Source organism: Pan troglodytes, chromosome 14, assembly GCF_028858775.2.
Source record: "Pan troglodytes isolate AG18354 chromosome 14, NHGRI_mPanTro3-v2.0_pri, whole genome shotgun sequence".
Lineage (NCBI taxonomy): Eukaryota > Metazoa > Chordata > Mammalia > Primates > Hominidae > Pan > Pan troglodytes.
Genome location: NC_072412.2, coordinates 86348950 through 86373910, shown reverse-complemented (window position 1 = coordinate 86373910; position 24961 = coordinate 86348950). Strand labels below are relative to the sequence as shown.

The 24961-nt window shown below is 36.3% G+C and overlaps 1 long non-coding RNA gene across 2 annotated transcripts in view; it reads right to left on the bottom strand.

Moving 5' to 3' along the window:
- The window catches only part of LOC134808144 (uncharacterized), a 350440-nt gene that overhangs the window by 28609 nt on the left and 296870 nt on the right, over positions 1 to 24961 (bottom strand). For both annotated transcript variants that reach the window (XR_010150531.1, XR_010150532.1), the window contains 2 exons: positions 18508 to 18617; positions 14064 to 14213 (listed from right to left, as the gene is read on the bottom strand). This is a non-coding gene — a long non-coding RNA (uncharacterized LOC134808144). The remainder of the gene's footprint in view (positions 1 to 14063; positions 14214 to 18507; positions 18618 to 24961) is intronic.

Here is a 24961-nt window from a genome sequence, read left to right as displayed (position 1 = left end):
GAAGGATGACTATCCGAGGCTAGGAAGGTTAGTGGAGGGTTAAGAGGGAGTGGGCTGTAATCCCAACAATTTCGGAGGCCGAGGCAGGTGGATCACTTGAGGTCAGACCAGCCTGGTGTTCCAGACCGGCCTGGCCAACATGGCGAAACCCCGTCTGTACTAAAAATACAAAAATTAGCCAGGTGTGGTGGTGCACACCTGTAATCCCAGCTACTCCGGAGGCTGAGGCAGGAGAATTGCTTGAACCAGGGAGGTGGATGTTGCAATGAGTTGAGATCATGCCACTGCACTTTAGCCTGGGTGACAGAGCAAGACTCCATCTCAAAGAAAAAAAAAAAAAGCAGGCGGGGGAGTCAGACTTGGTTAATGGGTACAAAAAAATGAATAAGATATCCTATTTTAAAGGACAATAAGGTGACCATGGTCAATTATAACTTAAGGGTATATTTTTGAGTAACTTAAAAAATGTAATTGGATTGTTTGTAACTCAAAGGATAAATGCTTGAGGGGATAGATATTCCATTCTCCACGATGTACTGATTTCACGTTGCATGCCTGTATCAAAACATCTCATGTACCCCAAAAACATATACACCTAATATGTACTCACACAAAAAATAAACTGTAAACTATATGGGTACAGACTTCAAGGGAATTTGTAAGTAGAGGCATCTAGAGTACTCTGATTCTGACAATAATCCAAAATCTCCTTTCTAGTTGGACAGAATGAATAAAGAGTCTCCTCCAAAATCAGCCTCTATTTGATATTCCTATCATAGAGAAAAGAGAGTTCTCCTTAATTCACAGTTTACAATTATTTTTATTTCTCTAATATAGCAATATTTTAACCTTTGTTCTACAACTTAGGTAATAAAATTTAGAATAGTGACAATTATAAATAACAGTATCATTGTACTGGTTATCAAACAACCCTAAGTAAGACACCATATACCCAATATGTTATACCAAAAATCATGCAGTAAAACACACATAATTTACTTTAACCACCAAGAATTTATAAGCCACAGAAAAAGTAATAGTAACATAGATTACAATGTGGTTTTTCCCCTCTATATTTATAACATGCATATTATGACATAATGGTGATTAAATTTGCTTCATTGTCTTTCCTGTAAAAATATGGCAGAGAATCTCCTTGGACTCACTGCTTTTAGAAAGATGGCATAAATAACATGGTATTTTTTACTGGTCTTAGGAGCACAGGTGTAGATACATTGCAATCTGTTATCCCATGGAAGGATAAATCATTGAAAATGACCTACTTCTGGAGGCTGGGTCAGCAGCCACATTTTGGAGGAAAATAAGGTATACAGTGTTTTCTTTGCATTTCGAAGGTTAAAAGCAGAGGTCACACAATCAAATGCCTGCAGAGGCCAGAGAGTTAACATAATTAAACCCAGAGCAGACATCAAGGCCATAAGGAGAAATTATAACTGCGGTCATCAGAAGTGTATATAATCTTACCTAAGGGATTCAAATTACCTAAAGGGAACAGCAATAGCAACATGGTGCATTTCAAACTAAAAATATTTCCTGACCATATTTGGGCAATAGGCCATTGTTTGCAACATTTTGTTTAAAAGAAAAAGGCTAACATCTATATGTGGCTCCATAAAGGACAAGAGATAGTGGCTGGGGCCCTGAGAAGCAGCAGACATTGCTGTCAGTCCTGAGCTCTTCTGAGAAATGGCTACATGTGTGCACAGAAAGATCTCACTTCAGAACTAGAACTTAAGGTACATCCAGCACTTTTGGCTGCACACATGCAGTCCTAGATCAGCCAAGGTTCATGAGAGCAGGGCATAGTTATTAACTGTCAAATTGTGTAGAACCACTCTTTCACAATGGAACTGCTGGCAAATACAGTGGCAATGACAGATTAATCATACCAGAGTTCTCACTCTGCTTCAGTGTGTGAAAACAAGGCACACACTAGTTTGAATAGGGAAAAAAAAAATCTAGCATTTCTAAAAATTTCTGGAAGTTATCAGTCAACGAGGCAGATAAGTACTTAAGGCATTTGTTGGGAATATAAATAAATGTGACTGCAATTTACCCCTAGAGTTGATAGAGAAATTTGCTGTGGTCACAGGTAGAAGAGGAAAGTTACATGTTTGTTGAGCTTGTTGAGAAGAAGCCATGGGGAGAACTTAATATTTCTAAGATTTCACACCACCAAGAACATTTCCCCTGAGGGAAAATATAGTCAAGCTAAGGCCATAACTTGTGTCCTTTCTCTTTATCTTTTTCTCCTTTTTCCTTCCAAGCTATGTTTGTGATTCTCCCTTGCACAATTATTCCCTTGGTAATGGGTCATGGCAACAAATAGATTCTCAAGCCTACTGGCATTACCCATTCAGGGCTCAACATTTCAGTCTAAGAAAGTATTTAGTTAGGGGTTTAGGATTCCCTAGTTAGGAATCCCCCGAGGCTATGAGAATGATTAACGATTAACACAAGATTTGTGGTTTAGACTTTCTTGTAAGAGAATCAGTTGGGCTCATCCTCATCAATCCAAAACAGCTTCTTTACCCAGACCTACTCAGCTGTGGTGTAGCTTCTTCTCTTAGGCTGACAGATTTCCATTTTTCCTGGTTCCTTTCATTTTGTGTTTAGAATGAGAGATAAATGTACACTAAGGTGGTGTGGGGTTTGGAGACTCACTTACCGGAATTCTTGAAATCAGGCTGTGTGTGTACTTCATCCCTATATGTCTTGCAGAAATAGTACACTGTCTTAGACAATATATGTGTTCAATGAATATTAATTTAAACTGTGAGTCAAGGCCAAATGGACTAGGCAAAGTGAAAATATACATAATGGTATCGGAAAATTTTAAAAAGGATAGCATTACACTTTTGGATATGAACTTAAGCAAAATCTTAAACAAGTGGATGTGTCCTGGGGGCAGATGCCCATTACTGATTAGGACCAGAGACTTTGTTAAGTGTTTCATTGTATTTAACATTTATACAAACCTCAGCTATTCCATTTAATTATGTAAATTTTCTCGACATAAATAAAAAAAAATTAGTGTTACTGGTCCAATATGAGTAGATTTAGATTTTCCAGTTATTCAAGTATGTTTTCTCATCTGGTGTTCACAAGCTGCATTTTCTAAGGGACAATGTCAGATAAGGGTATAATCAATAACTGTGGAATACAGTAGCAGATTAAGGTGCAACAACAGATAGAATCTGGTTCCATGAACCTGGGATTTCAACTCCTGAATTAAACAATGCAAATGCTTAGCTTAACATGGCAGAACATATTTCTTGGAAATTTTTTTTGGATGACTGGTTTCTTCCCAAAAAGACAATTATTTCCTAGAATATTTGGTTATTTTTTAACTTTTCCATAATTGATTATATATAATAAACTAGAACACATCACATGCATAGCTTCAAAGTTCACAACAAATTACAGGCTTTTTAAATGCTGGAATTTATCTATATTTTCATGAAAATAATTACAATTTGGCCATATTTTATCACATATGGTACACTTAAAAATTAAGCAAAATTAGTCTTCTGTCTTATATTACACTTGTATTACTTACTACACAAAGTATATTACACAGATCATACTTTGTTATGACTATAGAGAAACTATGCCTACTATGTTGACTGCTGTAACACAGTAATTCCATGAGCGTTTCAGAGTGCCTTTGGGAATTCCTCATAGTGACATGATATCCCAAACTGCCAGAACCCACATTTGGATATGTATGATTTCGCTTAAAAATATGTTAAATTGTATGTAGCCAAGCAGTTCTCCATTTGGCTACTCATCTGAGGAGTCCCAAGAGATTATGCATTTCTATTCTAGGGCTGGAACTATTTACCCTTTGAAAGAAATAAAAGGAAATAAAATAAACTCAAGCTGCCTTTAAAACTATTACTTAAAAGGCAATGTTACCTACATAGAAGATCTTCAGTAAAGCAACTAAATGCCTATTTAACACTTATGACATGTTAAGAGGTTTATTATTACCTATATCAATGAAAGATTAAAGATATCTTAAAAGACTTTTTCAGGTTACAACTTGATTTGGATTATTTAAGCAGAATCCAATGAAAACCTGTTCTATTGGTAGGAATTGCTGACAAAGACTATTTAACAAATTCCTCTTAAAGAAACTGGTCAGATAATTGTTACTGTGATTTAATATATGGCTTTCAGTCTGTTTCTTGATAATTCTGAGTGAAAATGAATATGGGTGATTACCAATCTCTGCACAGAGTTTCAGTTGATGTGCAGACTGTAAGTAACTTTTCAGCCTTCTGCTTTTCCATTAATAAACTCAAATTCTTTTCTCAAAATCTATTTGCTCAATTCTGTCATGTGGGAAAACGGAGTAGGCAAAAATTTCCCTATTCCTCCACAATGTACAACTAAAAACCCTGGCATTGTTATATAAAAGCAAAGAGAGCAAGCCTGATAAATAGGAAAAACAAACAAAGAAAAAAGGCAGAACAGCTAGCAGCTGGGAACATAAGGACCCAAGGAACACCATGATGGCAAGTTCCTTGGGTTTTCTTTTTTCACCACGTGTATCCCAGACTTGGAGCTGAAGAAGCTGGCAATCCAACAGATACAGGAAAAATAAAATAAAATAAAAGCCACAGAAAAATCTTACTCTTCCTAAACAAACAAAACAACAAGAACAACAACAACAACAAACCAGAATGGGCAGCCTAGCAAGACACCTTCAGTAATAACTGCCTGACTCAAGCCAAACATCATAAGAAGAATGGTGGTCTTATCCCCTTCCTCATCAACAAAGTCAGAGACAGGAATCTGACTATCTACTCCCATCTATTAATAGTAATAATAAGGTGTCCCCTCCTCTATCTGCAGAGGGTGGTGCCTGAAGGGGTTAGTGGAGAGTCAGTATTCTCACCACCTCCTGGAGCAAATGAGGTCACTCTCTCCACAGTGTCAGTAGAGGAATGTGGGAGCAGTAAAGAGGCACTCCTAGCCATCTTAGTCAGAAAAGTATGAGTAGATTTCACCTGGGGAGCCAGAATTCCCATCTCTGCCCAGCAGTAATGAGAAGCTCCTTCCCCAGGTGTTATTAGGCTGAGTAGGGAGCCTAGATTTCCACTCTCACCTAACAGCACTTACAAAGCAACAGCACTGAATCCCCCTCTCCAACTGTCCCGAGAGAGTGGCGTCAAAGAAGTCAGCTAAAACAAAGATATAAGTAAGATCCAGAGTCTCATACATAATAACAGAAGCTTCCAAGTTTCAAACAAAAGTCACTGATTACTTTAAGAATTAGAAAATTCTCGAAGTGAATGAAGAAAATATTAATAGAAGTCAACACTGATGAGAGAGATATTAGGATTAACTGACAAAGACTTTACAGCAACCATCATAAAACTGCTTCAATTAGCAATTATGAACATGCTTGGGCCAATTAAAAAATACAAAGACTCAGAAACAAAAAATACATCTCAGCAAAGAGAGAGAAGATATAAAGAATATTAGATAGAAATTTAAGAATTGAAAAATATGACTGATTTTTTTAAAATATAAATGGATGTGTTCAACAACAAAATGGAGAGGGAAAATGAAACAATCAATGGACTTGAAGATAGAAAATATAAATTGTCAAATGTGAGCAACAGAGAGAAAATAGACTAAAAATATAAACACAGTCAGAGGGACTTGTGGGACAAAAAGAAACTAGCTAACATTTGTGTCATCAGAGTTCCAGGGGAAGAGAATAAGGAGTGTGGAGCTAAAAACTTAAAGAAATATGTGAAAAATATTTCCAAATTTGGCAAAAGAAATAAATCTTTATAATCAAGAAGCTGGATGAATGACAATAGTATAACTCAAAGAAACCACAGCAAAACACATAATGCTCAAACTTTGGAAAATAAAGACAAAGACAAATCTTGAAAGCAGTGAGAGAGAAACTACACTTTATCTCTAGGGAAAAATAATTTGAATTACAATGGGTTTCTTATCAGAAACCACAGAGGTTAGAAGGAAGTGACACATTTTCTAAGAACTGAAAAAAAATAAACTACCAATCCAGAATTCTATAGCCAGCAGAATATTTTTCAGGACTGGAAGGAAAATCAAGGTATTCTCAGATGAACAAAAAAACACGAGAAATTGTTACAATGAAACCTACCCTGCATATCAGATCCTAATAATCTAACTCAGGTATTCTCTTTAGCATCCCACTGTCCTCCCTACTCCAAGCCAGAGCCTATGTTAACAGAGGAAAGAGTTTTTCACCCTTCTTACTGAGAATACACATAGAAGTTAAGTATTTTATGTGTCATTATAGAATTGGTTGTATTTATGTATGTTTAAATAAACAATGGTGTATTTTATTTATTTATTTATTTATTGAGATGGAGTCTTGCTCTGTTGCCAAGCTGGAGTGCAGTGTCATGATCTTGGCTCACTGCAGCCTCCACCTCCTGGGTTCAAGCAATTCTCCTGCCTCAGCCTCCCAAGTGGCTGGGACTACAGGCATGTGCCACCACACCCAGCTAATTTTTGTATTTTTAGTAGAGACAGGGTTTTACCATGAGGCCAGGATGGTCTTGATCTCTTGACTTCGTTATCCACCCACCTTGGCCTCCCAGAGTGCTGGGATTACAGGCGTGAGCCACCGCATCTATTTTTAACATGTTGGTTTTGTCACTGTCAATTAATCCTTTAGCATATTTGTGAAGCATAGTGCATCCATTGCTGGTGAGTTAGTGTGATCTTCAGGGGGTGTTATAGAACCCTGTTTTTTCATATTACCAGAATTATCTTTCTGGACTCTCCAGCAGTTGATCCAAATAAATATGAAATATTTAAAATGCCAGATAAAGAATTCAAAAGGTTATTACTTAGGGAGATAGAAAGAAAGGTGAAAGTCAACATTAAAAATATTTAAAACAATTCAGGATATGAATGAAAAATTTTCTAAAGAGATAGATATTTCAGAGAAAAAGAAACAGAACTTCTGGAAATGAAAGACACATTTAGGAAACTATGAAATGATGTGGAAAGTTTTAACAACAAACTAAACCAAGTAGAAGAAAGTATTTCAGAGCTCAAAGACGAGGCTTTTGAATTAACCCAACCAGACAAAAATAAAAAAAAATAATGAAAATAAGTGAATGAAGTCTCCAAAAAATATGAAATTATGTAAACTGGCCAGACCTAAGAATTATACATGTTCCTGAGAGAGAAGAAAATACAAAAAGTTTGGAAATCCTATTTAAAATAATAATTGAGTAAAATTTACTGGGTCTTGCTAGTGATTTAGACATCCAAATAGAAGCAGCTCAAATAATTCCTGGGAAATTCATTGCAAAAAAAGAGAGAAATCACCAAGGCATATAATCATCAGGCTATCTGGAGTCAATGTAAAGAAAATAATTTTAGGAGCAGTGAGACAAAAACATCAGGTAACCTCTAAAAGAAAATCTATCAGACTACTAACAGATTTCTCAACAGGAAACTTACAGGCTAGAAGGAAGTGGGGTCCTATCTTTAGTCTCCATAAACAAAATAATTGTCAGCCAAGAATTTTGTATCCAGCAAAATTAAGTGTCATAAATGATGAAGAAACAGCCTTTCTCAAACAAAGGCTGAGGGAATTTATCAATACCAGACTAGCCCTACAATAAACATTAAAAGGAATTATATATCTTGAAACAAAAGGTTGGAACACAACAGAATGGAACCACTGGAAGCATAAAATTCAAATGGCCTGTAAAACAATAACACAATGAAGGAAACAAAGTCACTAGGTAACAATCAACGTGATCACTGGAACATTACCTCACATCTTAATATTAACATTGAACATAAATGGCCTAAATGTTCAATTTAAAAGATACAAATTGGCAGATTGGATTTTTAAGAATCACATACCAAATATCTGCTATCTTCAGGAGACACATCTAACATGTAAAGGATCCTTACAGACTCAAGATAAAGGGGTGGAAAAAGATATTTCATGCAAATGTAAACCAAAGTGACAGAAATTGCTATTCTTAGATAAAACAGACTTTAAAGCAACAATAATTTTTAAGAAAAAAAAAAGACAAAGAAAGTCATATAATAATAAAAGGATCAATTCAACACAAATATATAATAATCCTAACTATATATGCACCTAACTGTAGATCTCCTAGATTCATAAAGCTATTACTACTAAGCCTAAGAAAAGAGATAGACAGCAACACAGTCATAGCGGAGCACTTCAACACTCCACTGACAGCACTAGACAAATAATCAAGGCAAAAAGTCAACAAAGACATACTGAACTTAAACTGCACTCTAGAACAAATGGAACCTAACAGATACCTACAGAACACTTTACGCAAGAACTGTGAACTATACATTCTTCTTACCAGCACATAGGACATTCTCCAAGATAGATCATACGATGGGTTGCAAAACAAGTTTTAATAAATTTTTAAAAATTGAAATCACAGCCAGTATCTTCTCAGAGCAGAGCGGAATAAAATTAGAAATCAATTCCAAAAGAAATCCTCAAAACTATACATGTACATGGAAATTAAACAATCTGCTCCTAAATTATTTCTGGATTAAAAATAAAACCAATATAGAAATTTTTAAAATTCTCAAAATGAATGATACTAGTGACACAAGTTATGAAGCCTATGGGATACAATAAAAGCAGTGCTAAGAGGAAAGTTTACAGCACTGAATGCCTACATCAAAAAGTCTGGAAGATCACAAACTGACAAGCAAATGTCACACCTCAAGGAACTAGAGAAAGAAGAACAAACCAAATTCAAAGCTAGCAGAAGAAAATAAATATCAAAGACAACAGCAGAACTAAATGAAATTGAAACAAAAAATACAAAAGATCAATGAAACAAAAAGCTGGTTCTTTGAAAGGATAAACAAAATTGATAGACCACTAGCTAGGTAAACAAAGAATAGAAGAAATATTCAAATAAGCTCAATGAGAAATAAAAATGGAGACATTACAATTGACACCACAGAAATACAAAAGGTCATTCGATTATACATAAACACCTCTATGCAAAACTGGAAAATCTAGCAGAAATGGATAAATTTAGGACTTCTTTAGCTGGAATCAGAAAGAAATAGAAATCCTGAACAGACCAATAACAAGCAGTGAGAGCAAATCAGTAATTAAAAAAAAAAAGCTGCCAACACACACACACAAAGCCCAGGGCCAGATGGGTTCACAGTCAAATTCTACCAGACATTCAAAGAAGAACTGGTACCAATTCTACTGAAACTATTCCAAAAGATTGAAAAGGATGGAATCCTCCCTAACTCATTATACGAAGCCAGTATCACCTTGTTACTAAGCCAGGAAAGGAGATAACAAAAAAAGAAAACTACAAACCAATATCCTTGATAAATATAGATATAAAAATCCTCAACAAAATACTAGTTAACTGAATCCAGCAGCACATCAAAAAAATGATTCTTCATAATCAAGTAGGTTTCATTCCAGGGATGCATGGATGATTCAATATACACAAGACAATAAATGAAATTCATTACACAAACAGAATTAAAACCAAAAACCATATGATCACTTCAGTAGATGCAGAAAAAGCAATCAATAAAATCCTGCATTGTTTTATGATAAAAATCCTCAAAAAACTAGGCACAGAAGGAACACACTTCAAGATAATAAAATCCATTTATGAAAAACTCGCAGCCTACATTATAGTGAACATAGAAAATTTGAATGAATTCCCCCTAAGAACCAGAACAAGACAAGGATGCCCACTTTCACCACTTCTATTCAACATAGTACTGGAAGTCCTAGCCAGAGTAATCAGGAAAAATAAATAAATAAAGGACTTCAGAATTGGGAAAGAGAAAGTCAAACTCGGCTGATGATATGATCTTGTAACCCTAAAGATTCCTCCAAGAGACTACTAGATCTGATCAATGATATCAGGAAAGTATCTGGTTACAAGATCAATGTACACAAATCAGCAGCACTGCTATACACCAAAAATGACACAGCTGAGATTCAAATCAAGTACTCAATCCCTTTTACAATATTTAGAAAAAAATTAAACACCTAGGAATATACTTAACTAAGGAGATGAACAATCTCTATAAGGAGAACTTTAAAACACTGCTGAAAGAAATCATAGATGACACAAACATATGGAAATACATCCCATGCTCATAAATTGGAGGAATCAATATTGTGAAAATGACCATACTTCCCAAAGCAATCTACAGATTCATGCAATTCTAATAAAAATGTTAAATAACAACAGTATTTTTCACAGAATTAGACAAACAATCCCAAAATTCATCTGGAGCCAAAAATGAGCCTAAATAGCCAAAGAAATCTTAAGCTAAAAGAAGAAATCTAGAGGCATAACATTACCCAACTTCAAATTATACCACAAGGCTACAGTAACCAAGATAGCATGGTACTAGTATAAAAGTAGTTACATAGACCTATGGAACATAATAGAGAACCCATAAATAAAGCCAAATACCTACAACCAGCTGATCTTTGGCAAAGCATACAATAATATAACCTGGGAAAAGGATACTGTATTCAATAAACAGTGCTGGGAAAATTGGATAGCCACATATAGAAGAATGAAACTGGATCTTTATCTCTCACTACATAAAAAATTAACTCAAGATAGGTTAAAGATCTAAATTTAGGATCTAAAACCATAAAAATTCTAGATGAAAACCTAGGAAAAACTCTTCTGGACATTGGCCTAGGCAAAGAATTTATGACTAAGACCCCAAAAGCAAATGCAACAAAAATAAAAATAAGTAAATGGGACCTATTAAACAAAAGCTTTTGCATAGAAAAAAAAAGAAAAGAAAAAAAGAAAAGAAAAGAAAAAGAAAAAACTCATCAGAGTAAACAGAAAACCCACAGAATGGGAGAAAATGTTTGTAAACAATGCATCCAACAAAGGACAAATATCCACAATTTATAAGGAACTCAAACAAATCAGTAAGAGAAAAACAAAATAATCCCATTTAAAAGTGGGCAAGGAACATGGCTAGAGATTCCTCAAAAGAAGATATACAAATTGCCAAGAAACATGAAAAACTCCTCAACATCAGTAATCATCAGGGAAATGCAAATTAAGGCGGTAAAATACCACCTTACCCCAACTAGAATGGCCATTACTAAAAAGTTAAAAAACAATAGATGTTAGCGTTGATGTGATGAAAAAGGAATGCTTACACGCAGTTTGTGGGAATGTAAATTAGCACAACCTCTATGGAAAACCGTATGGAAATTTCTCAAAGAACTAAAAGTAGACCTACCATTTGATCCAGCAATCCTACTATTATCTACCCAAAGGAAAAGAAGTCACTGTATCAAAAAGACACCACCAGCATATGTGTGTTTATCACAGCATGATTCATAATTGCAAAGATACGGAATCAACCTAAGTGCTCATCAACCAATGAGTGGATAAATAACATGTGGTGTGTGTATACACACACACACACACACACACACACACACCACGAAATACTGTCCAGCCATAAAAAAGAATGAAATATTGTCTTTTGCGCAACTTGGATGGAACTTGAGGCCATAATTATAAATGAAGAAACTCGAATCAAAAACTAGATTCAGCATGTTCACTCATAAGTGGGAGTTAAGTTATGGGTACACAAGGACATATAGACTGGTATAAAGGTTACTGGAGACTCAGAAGGGAGTAAGGTTGTAGGGAATGAGAACTGAAAAACCACATATTGGGTTTGATGCTGGGAAAAACCTGAGCTTTGGGAAGAAAGCTGAGGCAGGGCTTGCATAGTATCTTCTGGAATCTGTCTAGACTTGCTGGCTCCTTGCTTCTGGCCCTCCTAATGAGAGGTGACAATGTGCTAGCAGCCCTCGCTCACTCTCGGTGCCTCCTTGGCTTCAGTGTCTGCTCTAGCCACACTCGAGGAGCCCTTCAGCCAGCCACTGCGCTATGAGGGCCCCTCTATGGGGCTGGCTGAGGCTGGAGCTCGCTCCCTCTGCTCACGGGGAAGTGTGAAAAGAGAGGTGCGGGTGGGAGCCAGGGCTGCACACAGCGCTCACAGGGTGGGCCTGTGAGGGTTCTGGGTGGGCGCAGGCTTGGCAGGCCCCACACTAGGCACAGTCAGCTGGCGCCTGCTGGGCTTGATGGGAGGCTGGGTCCCATGCGTGAACCGCCGTTCCCTCTTCGCAGGGTCGTTGGCCAAGATGGTGGGTCTCCATCTCTTTCTCATTTGCCCTCTTTTCCTATTGATTGTCTGGGAGGAGCTCCCTCTGAGCGCCAGAGTGCCTGGGCTAGGTGCTGCAAAGTCCCGTGGCAAGTGCCAGTAAGACGTGAAGCCAGCTGGGCTTCTGGGATGAGTGGGGACTTGGAGAGCTTTTCTGTCTAGCTAAAGTGTAAATGCACCAACCAGCACTCTGTGTCTAGCTAAAGGTTTGTAAACGCACCAATCAGTGCTCTGTGTCTAGCTAATCAGGTGGGGACTTGGAGAACTTTTGCGTCTAGCTAAAGGATTGTAAACACACCAATCAGCTCTCTGTCAAAATGGTCCAATCAGCTCTCTGTAAAATGGACCAATCAGCTCTCTGTAAAATGGGTCAATCAGCAGGCTGTGGGTGGGGTCAAATAAGGGAATAAAAGCAGACCACCCCAGCTAGCAGCGGTAATGCACTTGGGTCCCCTTCCACGCTGTGGAACCTTTGTTCTTTCACTCTTCACAATAAATCTTGCTGCTGCTCATTCTTTAGGTCCGGTTGCCTTTATGAGCTATAACACTCACTGCGAAGGTCTGCAGCTTCACTCCTGAAGCCAGCAAGACCAAGAACCCACCAGGAGGAATGAACAACTCCGGATGGGAGAAACTAACAACTCCAGACATGCCATGTTTATGAACTGTAACACTCACCGCGAAGGTCTGCAGCTTCACTCCTGAGGCCAGCAAGACCACGAACCCACCGGAAGGAATGAACAACTCCAGACGTGCTGTCTTTAAGAGCTGTAACACTCACCGCGAAGGTCTGCAGCTTCACTCCTGAAGTCAGCGAGACCACAAACCCACCAGAAGGAAGAAACTCCGGACACACCATCTTTAAGAACTGTAACACTCACCGCGAGGGTCCATGGCTTCATTCTTGAAGTTACTGAGACCAAGAACCCACCAATTCCGGACACACTAGGCTCCTGGATCAATCGCCTTCCCATTTTCTCAAGTAGCAGAACATGTTCCATGTAAATGCTAAATCATCACAGGTGCAGATCATGCACCTGCCTTTTTGACCCCCACATTCTCACCCCCTGTTTCTTTGTTGGATTACCAATAAATAGCGTGGGCTCCCAGAGCTAGGGGCCTTCACAGCCTCCACAATCGCGATGGCCCCCGGTCCCACTTTACTTCTCAAACTGTCTTTTACTCAATTCTTTGACTCTGCTGGACTTCATAGCCCCCACGACCTGGTGTTGGGTCTGATCACCCCAACAGTTTGATGTACACTAATCAGGTAACAGGCACAATAAAGTGGTAGACTTCACCACTATACAGTTCATCCATGTAACCAAAAACCAATTGTACCCCTAAAGCTACTGAAATAAAAATAAAGTAAAAACAAGTAGTCATTAAATATCCACACTATTCCCCCACCTTACCAGCCCTTACAGCAATCCCCAATATGCAGCCTGTGTCCATGTTCCATAGTCACAGCCTATACTTTACATAGACACACACACACATGGTATTAGGTACAAATAACAATTAACAGTCCTCATGAAAATTCAATTTCAATTTGAGGCTATGGTTCCTATGCCTTGGAATGGTTTTAGACTTCAAAACTAAAAAATATTGCTAAAATCTCACTTCCTTAAGACAAAATTTTGATTGCATGTTCAGTTTAAGCTTCTGAGTCTAAAATTTGCTATAAGGTAAGTATTTCTTAAAATAGCCAACTAAGTGCAATCTCTCTCCAATTTGGCCAAGTTTGTAGTAGAAATTATTCCTAAATAGACTGAAAATCTATGACGACTTCCAATGGTCTTGCCTACCTTACTGTGTTTATGTTTCAAACTGTCAATGGAGCCTTTACTTCAGAGCCTGTACTTCGGAGGTCAGCTGCTTGGCAGTCTTAGCCGCCTCTGTAATAGCCTTGCAATACAGGCCCCTTCTCTTCTTATTCAAGTGTGTCTGGAAGTTTTCTAAAAAGTGAGAAAGGTACAAAAAAGAAAAAAATATGCTGGAGAATTGAACCATAAATTACAGTCCTCCTATACGAACAAAAGGCCATTATCTTTAGTAAGAACAGGGGTTGGCACCAAGGGAAGTCATGTATCTTGGCTGAAACAATCTCCCCAACACATATGGTCCTGCCATGTGGTGTGATGCATTTAGAGACAATTTTGGAAGATTCATTTTCAAGGAATTACTGAACTTTTTCTCTTCCTTTGACGAGAAAGAAGTGAAGGATTTGGAAGGTGCATGCATACTGCCTGGAGGCAAATGAAAGCTTTCTGAGGAGCTACATTCAGAGTTGGATGATTTCAAATCATCTATGCTATCAATGCTACACACTGAAGCACAGGAAGAGTCAGATTTCTTTTGGTTTAAGGCTAGAGATAATGCTTTTGCTGCCCTTTTTGTCCAATGTCTATGGTTCATCTTGTTCACCAAGAGCATGCATTTCAGTTGGGTCCTGAACCTCTCACTGCTGGCCTCTTCCAGGCCTTTTCAGGGACTCTGATTTTCAGAAGGCCCTCACCTGGTGAGTGCATACAGGTGCAGCAAGACTGGAGTTGAGGACCACTTCTCCACTCCACACTTTCTCGAGTCATTTTCTTCATTCCTGTGCCTCTGTGGTTTTAAATGAAACCCAGGCAGAAGGGCATCTGACTAGGATTCTGATATTGACCCGTGAAATGGACTTTTGAATGTGCATTTTTGGAGTAGAGGTTTCAGTTTGCTTCTTTCACGCCATTTCCTTGGCAATTTTTGACAATTCCCTGAGATTTTGCATGATCCATGTTCTTACTCTAGAGCAGTTTGTTATTACTTAACTGAGCTTTTGACCTATCTGCCTGAGCAGAAACATTTACTACTCTGCCTCTTCTGTGAGCAGTATCTGAAACCATAACCACAGTATTTCTTCTCTGGCTTTCATTTTGGGTTTTTCCATCCACTTTATGGCCAGTTTTTAGTTTTTTGTTCACAGTAGGTACATTTTCATATCTCTGTTTTTTACCGTCATATTTAGCAGTCACTTCCATTACTACCTTTTCTAATTTTGTTTTCAACAACAGCATTTTTTTTTAACATTTATCGCATAGGACTTGCCTAGGTCATAGTTTAATGGGATTTATTATTGAAGTGGGTTCTTCCCCAGATATTTTCGTTTGGGCAGCTTAATTTTCTGAGGAGAGGGCTGAGGTACTGATTGGTTAGATGGATTCTGATAAAGCAGGGAGGATAAGGTGGTCCTTCGTGGGAAAGAGGTGATGGTTTGGAAGTCCACAGGCTTTCAGGCAAGCTTAGCACATGAGGCAGGGCAGGAGAAAGGTCACTGGGAACAGTACCATGAACTTCACACTTGACTTCCGTCCCTTCTTGGAATGTATGACGTTGAAGCTACATGGCTTGTGAGTTATCTTTATAGTCCCTTTTGGGAAATACTGTCACAGGGATGCGGGCCCAAACAGCATCACCAGAAGAGCTGCATATGTTTCCCACCAAAAGTTGGGCTATAGCACCAAATGTTTCATGATCTCTTTTGAACAGATCCACGAAGACCCCAGAGAAGAGCTTCTACCCGAGGGAGGACGACAAGATAAGCACATCCTCAATGCAGCGTGACCTGCACCTCCGGAGCCCGGGGTCAGCTGCCACACCAAGGAGTCCCCACCTTGCCGTCCCCCCGGGCTGCGGGAGGAGGCAAACGGCGTCTCCTAGCGCTCCTCAGGAGCTGGGGGTGTTTCAGAGGCGGTGCAGGAAAAGGCGGGGAAGGTCAGACTCTTGAGAGGGGTGGCTGCTGCGGATCCCTCACCCTCTCCAGCAGCTTCCCCTCAGCCTCCAGCTCCGGCCCCGCCACGTCCGGGCTGCGGGCAAGCTCCCCGCAGCGGGGGCAGCAGCATGGCCTGAGGAGCGTTCTCCTGGGCGTCGGCCCCACGGTCGGGCACAGACGCTTCAGTGGCTGTGACCGGGAGGGGGTCAGTGCCAGCCTCGCTGCTAGGGACAGATTCCATTCCCAGCCTGGCCTGGCCAGTGCCCCGCTCCCTGGGTACACTGCCCTCTTCGCCGCCCGATGCAGCCTTGGCTGCCATTTTCCTCCCGGCTTCCCCTCCACCTCGGGCTGACGGGGCTCTTAACAAGTGGCAAATTCTAAGACCCGGAGTGGACCATACTTGTGAAGCCGCCCACCTCAGAGAGTGCTGCCCCAACAAGTTGGCATGAAACACCTGTTGTATAGATTTAAAAATTAGAATGAAAATGTTTTTAAAACCCAACTGTTAGTATACTTAATGTTGGGTTCTGGCAATGGATTGTGTTTCTTGTTTTTCTATACTTTTCCTTTTCTTTAAAACAGACATTTGATTCTGCAAGGAAAAAAAATAAACATTATATTTGGTAAATATTATATGCCAGCTGTCCCCAGGCCCAGATTCTAGTGTAGGTAGTATGTGATGGATAAGTATTTGGCAATGCACAATATGAGTTTGGGAAATCTGCCTACAACGTGATAATCTGCTTAGAATGAACCCTTAATCATGCAGACTGAACTCTTTATTTTTTAACTTGTTTCAAATTATCTTCCTTCTGTTCTTTTTCTGCCCTTCTGATATTATCTTCCTTGATATTCTGTGAGTTTTGTCTGTGTTTTCTATAGAATGATCCTAATATTTGTCTTTCTCACATATGTGTGTGGATGTCTGTGTGTTTGTATATGTGGCATGTACTTGTACGTGCAAATGTGTACTTCTGTGGGTATGTCTGTGTGTACACATGTCTATATGTGTGTGGTTAAGTGTGTGCATTTGTGTTTTTTGTTCATGTGTATATATTAATTTTTACTTAATCATCTAATGACTGTTAAATTATTGTCTTATCTACCTACTTAGTTACCTACATCTTATCTACCTATTGCACAAAGCAAGAATCACTTCATCACTTTCAGCACATATTTCAGTTAACAAATTCAAATGACCTTCTAATCAGGAATATATGCCCAATGCCTAAAACATGCTAGGAATTATGCCAAGTTACTCTACTTACCAAGGCTAAAACGTATAGTTCCTGAACTTAAAAAAGTTTATTTTGCCTTTAAACAACGTTTTCTTTCTTTCAGTTGGGAAGATATACAACTAAAATGTAATTTATTTTAGCCATTTAACCAAAATTCTACAATCCCCCAAAATTTCTCAACAATTATTAAATAAAAACTGAAAATTCCTTGTTTTCTAATAATCTGACTCAGGTGTTCTTTTCAAGGTCTCACTGCCACCCCACACTCCCACTTCCTGACTAACACGGGTTCTAGTGGTCCTGAGTAATTCACTGTTTCATAAATATTTATTCCTCCTGAGTTGCCTCAAAACATTGAACATGCTATTCTTTTTTGGCCTATCCATTCTCTCTTTTCCAATTTCAAGTCATTTAAATCTGAAACACTTTTCCAAAGTAACACAGATTCCACACAGTAATTTGCACCTCCTTAATAATCTTTCTTTAGATTGTACCTCTCGTAACAATTCACACAGTCTGCATGAGTCAGTCATGAATTCTATACAGAATGTCAGTGATGTGCTCATCACTCAGGCACTAGGAATATGACACTAACAAAAGGTACATTCTTTTCATCCACATGGAGTTTGGAGTCTAGCCGTAAAGTTGGATGTTAAATAAATTATTTTAAAAATAAGTATACCATGAAGAGTGAATAAGCTCTGAAAAAAGATATAAAACACTATGAGAGCTTGAAAAAAGCATGTTTGTGTTATTAATGTGGAGAAACAGTGCTAGATGGTGAATGCTTTGAGGGGAAAGACCTCCTACACGTTACTTTGTACAAATAGGAAGCATTCAAATAATATTTTAATATTTTAAAGATATTAAGTAGTTAAATGTTTAATATTTTAAATATTTTTTAAATAAAGCTTAGTTCTGTTTATATTAATAAAGTGGAAAGGCTGGTTTTACAATGAGGCTGCTTTTCATTTTATGTAACAATGATATAGCAAGCAAAGGAGAATAAGATTCTAATATAACTTTACCATATTTTTTATTTCAGTCCTATCATTTTTTGTATATCATACAAATAACTTAGAAATAACTTTGATTTTTAGATGATAACCACAATTATTGTTCTGTAACTTTAGAAGTAGTCTATCCTAAAATAACAAAGATTCTTAGTGAATAAAGAAGATTGACAAGTGCACTTAAAACATTGAAATTATTGTGGGAGTAGACCCAGTCACACTAATTAAATGAACATCATGACCTTACCAGTGTTTGGCCATCCATGAAGCCAGAAATCTCTGTGGATTCAATGTCAACCAAAAGAGCATCCAAGAAAAAGTCCAGCTGCGTGGAGACATCATTGGACACCACCATTTCTGAAAATATACTCCAATATTAAACTTGATTATATTGCATTTCATATTTTGTTTTGCTTTTAAGACAGAAAAAATCAAGTTCAAGCATTCATTTTTTTCTACAAGATTTTATACAATAATTGCCTGGATTTAATAATACAAGTGATTTATAATTTTTGTTATCATCAAGCAAAGCTCAAAGAATAATGACAATATACTAGCAGATGGATAGAGCAATTTAATCACCAGACTAGTAATAATTTGATTTCCTGAATCCAATGACTCAAAATATGGTTGTATTCACTGAGAAATTAGGTGTGAAGTGAAGAGAACTTGAAGCCTTAGAGAATAGTTATTTTCAAGGTCTGAGTTACTATGTGGTTTCAAATGTGCTTCTACCTCTCCCCCCAGTCTCTTCTCATATTATTTCCATGTATTCTATCAAACCATAAAACACTGGATCTGATTCCTATCTAACAGATCTTACTACTTCCCTGCAAAATCTCTTTTTCCAGTATGTTAAAATTATGGAAGAGAAACTAAAACATGACCGGAACTTGTGATATTATGTTACTTCTGTAAGGCACTTGAGGTCAAGAAATTTGTCTTTTATTTCAGATTTCAAATTTTATAGTCTTGAAAAAAAAGACAAAAGGCATTCAATACATAAAAGTATAAACATCTAAGAAAGTATTACTGTAAATTCTACCACCTATAAGTTTAATATGAATAACATTTCAGGCATATCCCTATATCACTATGTATAGTTAGATGGATATACAAATAGAAGGACAGATGGGCAGAAAGGAGATATGTAGATAGGTGGAAAGATTAAGGAATGGATAAACATGGTCTTATAAGACCTGAAATACAGTACACATGTCATTACAGTAAAATTAAATTCTATCTAAGTTTTACTTCATTGGAAATTAACAGAAGGGGAACTTAATTAAAAACAAATAATTTCCAAACTCTAAATGAATGTTTTATCAACACAAGAGATATTATCTTAAATATTATAAAGTTAGCTATTTTAGCAACATGTTTAATGTATACATTATTTCACTTCCTGTTAAAAAAATTAAGATAGGAACTCTCTTGCTATTCTTTTATCTCATGTTAGTTGTGTTCTTATTTTTATATTACCAAGATTTCCAATGTTTATTTTCTCTTTTTAAGCCATAATTTTGGCCAGTATTTACTTTTGATTCTGTTTTTTTAATAGATTCAATGCTCACCACCAGCTCCTTTACCATACCTTTCTGAGAGCTTTATTTGGATGCATTTATTGGATAATAGATTTCACCCTTAAATATTATAAATGCCAGTATTACCTTGTTTAAGATGCTGTACAAAATAAATCAATCCTTATTGTCTTAATGCTACAAAAGCTTATTTCTTGATTATACCAAATCTTCAATGCATATCATACAGAGAATCAGTCCGATAGAGGCTCATTTCAACGTTTGTTTTCACAATTATTTTGGTAGGAAAACAGTATGATAGTGAATAATAAAATGACTCCTAAAAGATGTACATCATTTCCACTCACATAGAAAAGGAAGGCAATCTTAACACATACACCAAAGGAGGAGAGCTAGAATATAATTGTGATTAGCCCCAATAATAACCGCAATCTAAGCTTCTAGTCCCCAATATTTGGATCACTCTTTCCTGCATTTAAAATACACTCAAAGGGGACAGCCTAAAAGTCCCATCTAGTCATAGCATCAAGTTGCAGAGAAAGACTTCTGTATGATGCATGATAGTCTTTCCATTAGGAGATGATAGGTGGTATTCCGCATTACATTCAAAACTGGCTTTTCCTGACTTGCAAAATTGTGAACTGCCAAGCCACCCAATTTATTTGGAGAATTCCTCAGGTGCAGAGTTCATTTAGTACTGGTCCCCCACTTCACAGAGTACTGTTAGCTGATCAGAATGTTAACTGTTCCCACCACTAAACATCATGGCATCTACCTTGGAATGAAAACAAACAAACAAAAAAATGAACTAAAGAGATATGTTTTTTTGGCCTGCACACTCCTGATAGAAAATAGAGAAATAGTAAGAAGACGACCTCAAAAATTAATCTTATTCCTAAAAAGGAGAGGCAGGAAATAAACAGATTAGGGTGTGTATAATTTTGAAATATACTGTGCAGACACTTTACAATCCAGCTACTCTGATGGAGGAGAATGTTCCATAAACAGATAAATTCTTCTCCCTCAACATAGCTCCTTTGTTTATTGTTCTCCACACACTTCGACTCATTCTTCTGTGAGGTTTGTCCCTTTCCATTGTACATTGGATCTTAGAGGCATTCACCTGGAAGTGTCACATGTAACTCCCATTCACATTGAGCTGTCTAAGGCATGTTTTGTAACCACATCAAAATTCAAGGAGCTAAGAGAAACCATGGACAAAAACTAAAGAAAAACAAGAGAAGGATTTCTCACAAAATATAAAATAACAATAAAGAGATGAAAATTATAAACAGAAGCCAAATGGAAACTCTGGAGTAGAAAATTACAAAAACTGAAATTTTAAAAAATCACTAGAAGAGGTGGTGTTTAAAGGCAGATTTGAGCACAAGAAAGAAAGTAGCAGTTAAATATAGGACAATAAAAATGATCCAGTATGAGGAGCTGAAATAAAAAATAAAAATGAATAGATTTAAGGAACCAATAAGACACAATCAAGCAGACAAATATGTGCATCATGGGAGTCTGAGAGAGAAAAGAGAGGCAAAAAGAGTAGAAAGAATATTTGAAAAAATAATGTCTGAAAACACGAAATTAGATGAAAGACGTGAATCTATACATTCATGAAACTCAACAAATTCCAACATGATAAACCTAAAGAGATTCATAACAAAACACACTGTAATCAAACTGTGCAAAGATAAAGACAATGAGAAAATTTTGAAAGCAGCAAGACAGAAATGACTCATCATGTGCAAGGATTCCTTAACAAGACTAATAGCTGGTTTATCATTGGAAACCATGGATAACAGAAGCCAGTGGGATGGTATATTTAAACTGCTGAAATAAACTGTCAACCAAGAATTTTATATCTGACAAAGTTTTCTTTAAAATGAGTAAGAAATTAAGATATTTGTAGATAAACAAAAGCTGAGGAAGTTTGTTACCAAGAGACCTGTACTACAAGATAATGATAAAGGCAGACCGAAATGAAAAGATAATAAACGGTAACTTGAAACCATCTGAAGAAATAAAGATCTCCAGTAAAGGTAACCACTTGGACAAATATAAAAGGCAGTGTTACTGTAATTTTGATTTGTAACTCTACTTTTAATTTTTAATATGATTTTTAATGCATAAAATAACTACAAATTTAAATTATTGGGCACACAATGAATAGAGATGTGATAAGTGACAGAATACCAAACTAAGGGAATACTAAAGGTTTTGTGTACTACCTCCAATCCCATTCGAGTGCAGAGTTTTGTATAGTATTGAAGTTAACTTCATATCAATTCAAACTTGATTGTCATAAGTTTAATGTGTTATTTGTAATATCCATGGTAACTCCTAAGAAAAAAACTAAAAACATATGCAAAAAGAAATAAAAAGGGAATGAAAATGGTTAACAAAAAAAAAAAATCAAGTAAACACAAGAGAAGGCAGTAACAGAGGAAATGAAGAATAGAAACAACATAAGACATGTAGGAAACAAATAGCAAAATGGCAATTCTTACATGTAACTAATTCAAATATATATAGATTAAGTTATTAAAAGGCAGAGATTGGAAGAAAATTTTTAATGATCCAATTATATGCTATCTACAAAAGTCTCACTTTAGAGTCAGTGACACAAATAATTTGAGAGTGAAAGACAGAAAAAGACATTTGTTGGAAATAGCCAAAAGAGAGTTCGGGTGACTATTCTATCATAAAATTGACTTTAAGTTGAAAGTCATAATGAGGGACAAAGACAAGCATTATATATTGATAAAAAGGTCAACCCATTATGAAGATATAACAATTATAAACAAATATAACATTTATATGTAACTAAAAACAGTGATCCCACTGTGAATATATAAAAGTGGATTTTGATATATGAATATGAGAAACACTGACAGAATTGAAGAGAGAAATAGACAATTCTACAACAATAGTTGAAGACTTCAATAATCCACTTTAATAAATGATAAAACAACTAGACAAGTTTATTAAGAAAATATAGAATTTGAACAACACTAAAACCTAATAAGGCCCAACAGAAATATGCATATATATATAAAACATATATATACATATATAACATATATATACATATATATGCATGCATATATAACATACATATATACATATATATGCATGCATATATATAACATGCATATATATACACATATACATATATATGCATGCATATGTATATATGCATATATATACATATATATGCATGCATATGTATATATGCTATATATACATATATGCATATATATGCATATATATACACATATATACGCATGCATATATACATATATATGCATGCATATATATAAATGCATATATATATATAACATTTCATCCAACAACAGCACAATACTCATTCGTGTCAAATGCAAACGCAATATTCTTCAGAGTATACCATATATGAGGTCAAGAAACAAGTCTCAATAAATTTTAAAAGATTAAAATCCTATAAAATATCTTTATGGATCACAGTCGAATGTAACCAGAAATAAGATCAGAAGGAAAAGTACAAAATTTACAAATATATAAAGATGAACCAACACACTCTTAAGCAGCATATGTGTCAAATTTTGAAAATCATGAAGAAAATTGGAAAATACTTTGAGATATATAAAATCTTACAGAACTAGATAGCGGTGATGGTTGCATAAGATGTGAATGTACTAAGTGTCACTAAACTGTATCCTTTAATATGGTTAAAATGGTGAATTACAAGTCATGTACTTTAATTCAAGAGAAGTTGTTACATATTGCACTCAATTTTTAGGGGTCTTTGGTAGACCTTTTTGAATTCTGTAGACAATGTGTGTTACATTTGACTGTAAATTTTTTACCCAATTATTAATACAATCTTAAGGACCCATCCTTAACAAGAAAACCAATAAAAACAGTAAAATCAGTTCCCTAAGTTCCTTCACAAAGATGTACACTTTCACCAGTCCTATTTAACATAGAACTGGAAGTTCTAACCAGAGCAATTAGGCAAGATAAACAACTAAAAGGAATAAAAACAGGAAAAGGGTAGTCAAATTGTTCCTCTTTGCTGATAATATAATCTTAAACCAAGAAAAACCTAAAGGCTCCACCAAAAAGCTCTTAGATTTCATAAATAACTTCAGCAAAGATACAGAATACAAAATCAACATCCATAAATCTGTAGCATTTCTAAATGCCAATAATGATCTAGCTGAGAAAGAAAGCAATTCCATTTACAATCACTACAAAACAACATCTTAGAAAAATATTTAAGCAAGAAGGTGAAAGAGCTCTACAAGGAAAACTACAAAACACTGATGAAAGAAATCGAGGTGACACAGACAAATGGAAAATTATCCCATGCTCATGGATTGGAAGAATATTGTCAAAATGACCACAATGTCCAAAGCAATATTCAGATTCAATGCAATTCTTACCAAAATACCAATGTCATTCTTCACAGAATTAGAAAACAAATTCTAAAATTCATATGGAACCAAAAGGAACATGAATAGCCAAAGCAACTCTGAACAAAAAGAACAAAGCTGAAGACATCACATCACCTGATTTCAAAATATGTTACAAGCCTATGGTAAACAAAACAGCATGGGATTGGTATAAACATAGACAGACAGACAAAACAGAATAGAGAATCCACAAATAAAATCACATATTTACAGTCCATTGATCTTCCATAAATTTGAGAAGAACTTACATTGGGAAAAGGAAACCCTCTTCAATAAATAGTGCTAGGAAAATAGGATAGCCATATGCAGAATAATGAAACTGGACCCCTAACTCTCAACATACAAAAATCAAATCAAAATGAATTAAAGCCTTAAACATAAGACCAAAAACTATTTTTAAAAAATTAGAAGAAAACCTAGGGAAAACTCTCCTGGACATCAGTTTAGGCAAAGAACTTATGACTAAGACCTCAAAATAATGGGCAAAAATAAATAAATAAATAAATAAGACTTAATTAAACTAAAAAGTTTTTGCATAGTAAAAGAAATAATCAACAGACTGAAGAGATAATCTGTAGAATGAGAGAAAATATTTTCAAAGTATTCATCTGACTGGAGGCTAATATCCAGAACATACAGGAAATACAAATAACAGAAAAAAAAAGCAATACTATTAAAAAGTAGGCAAAGTACATGA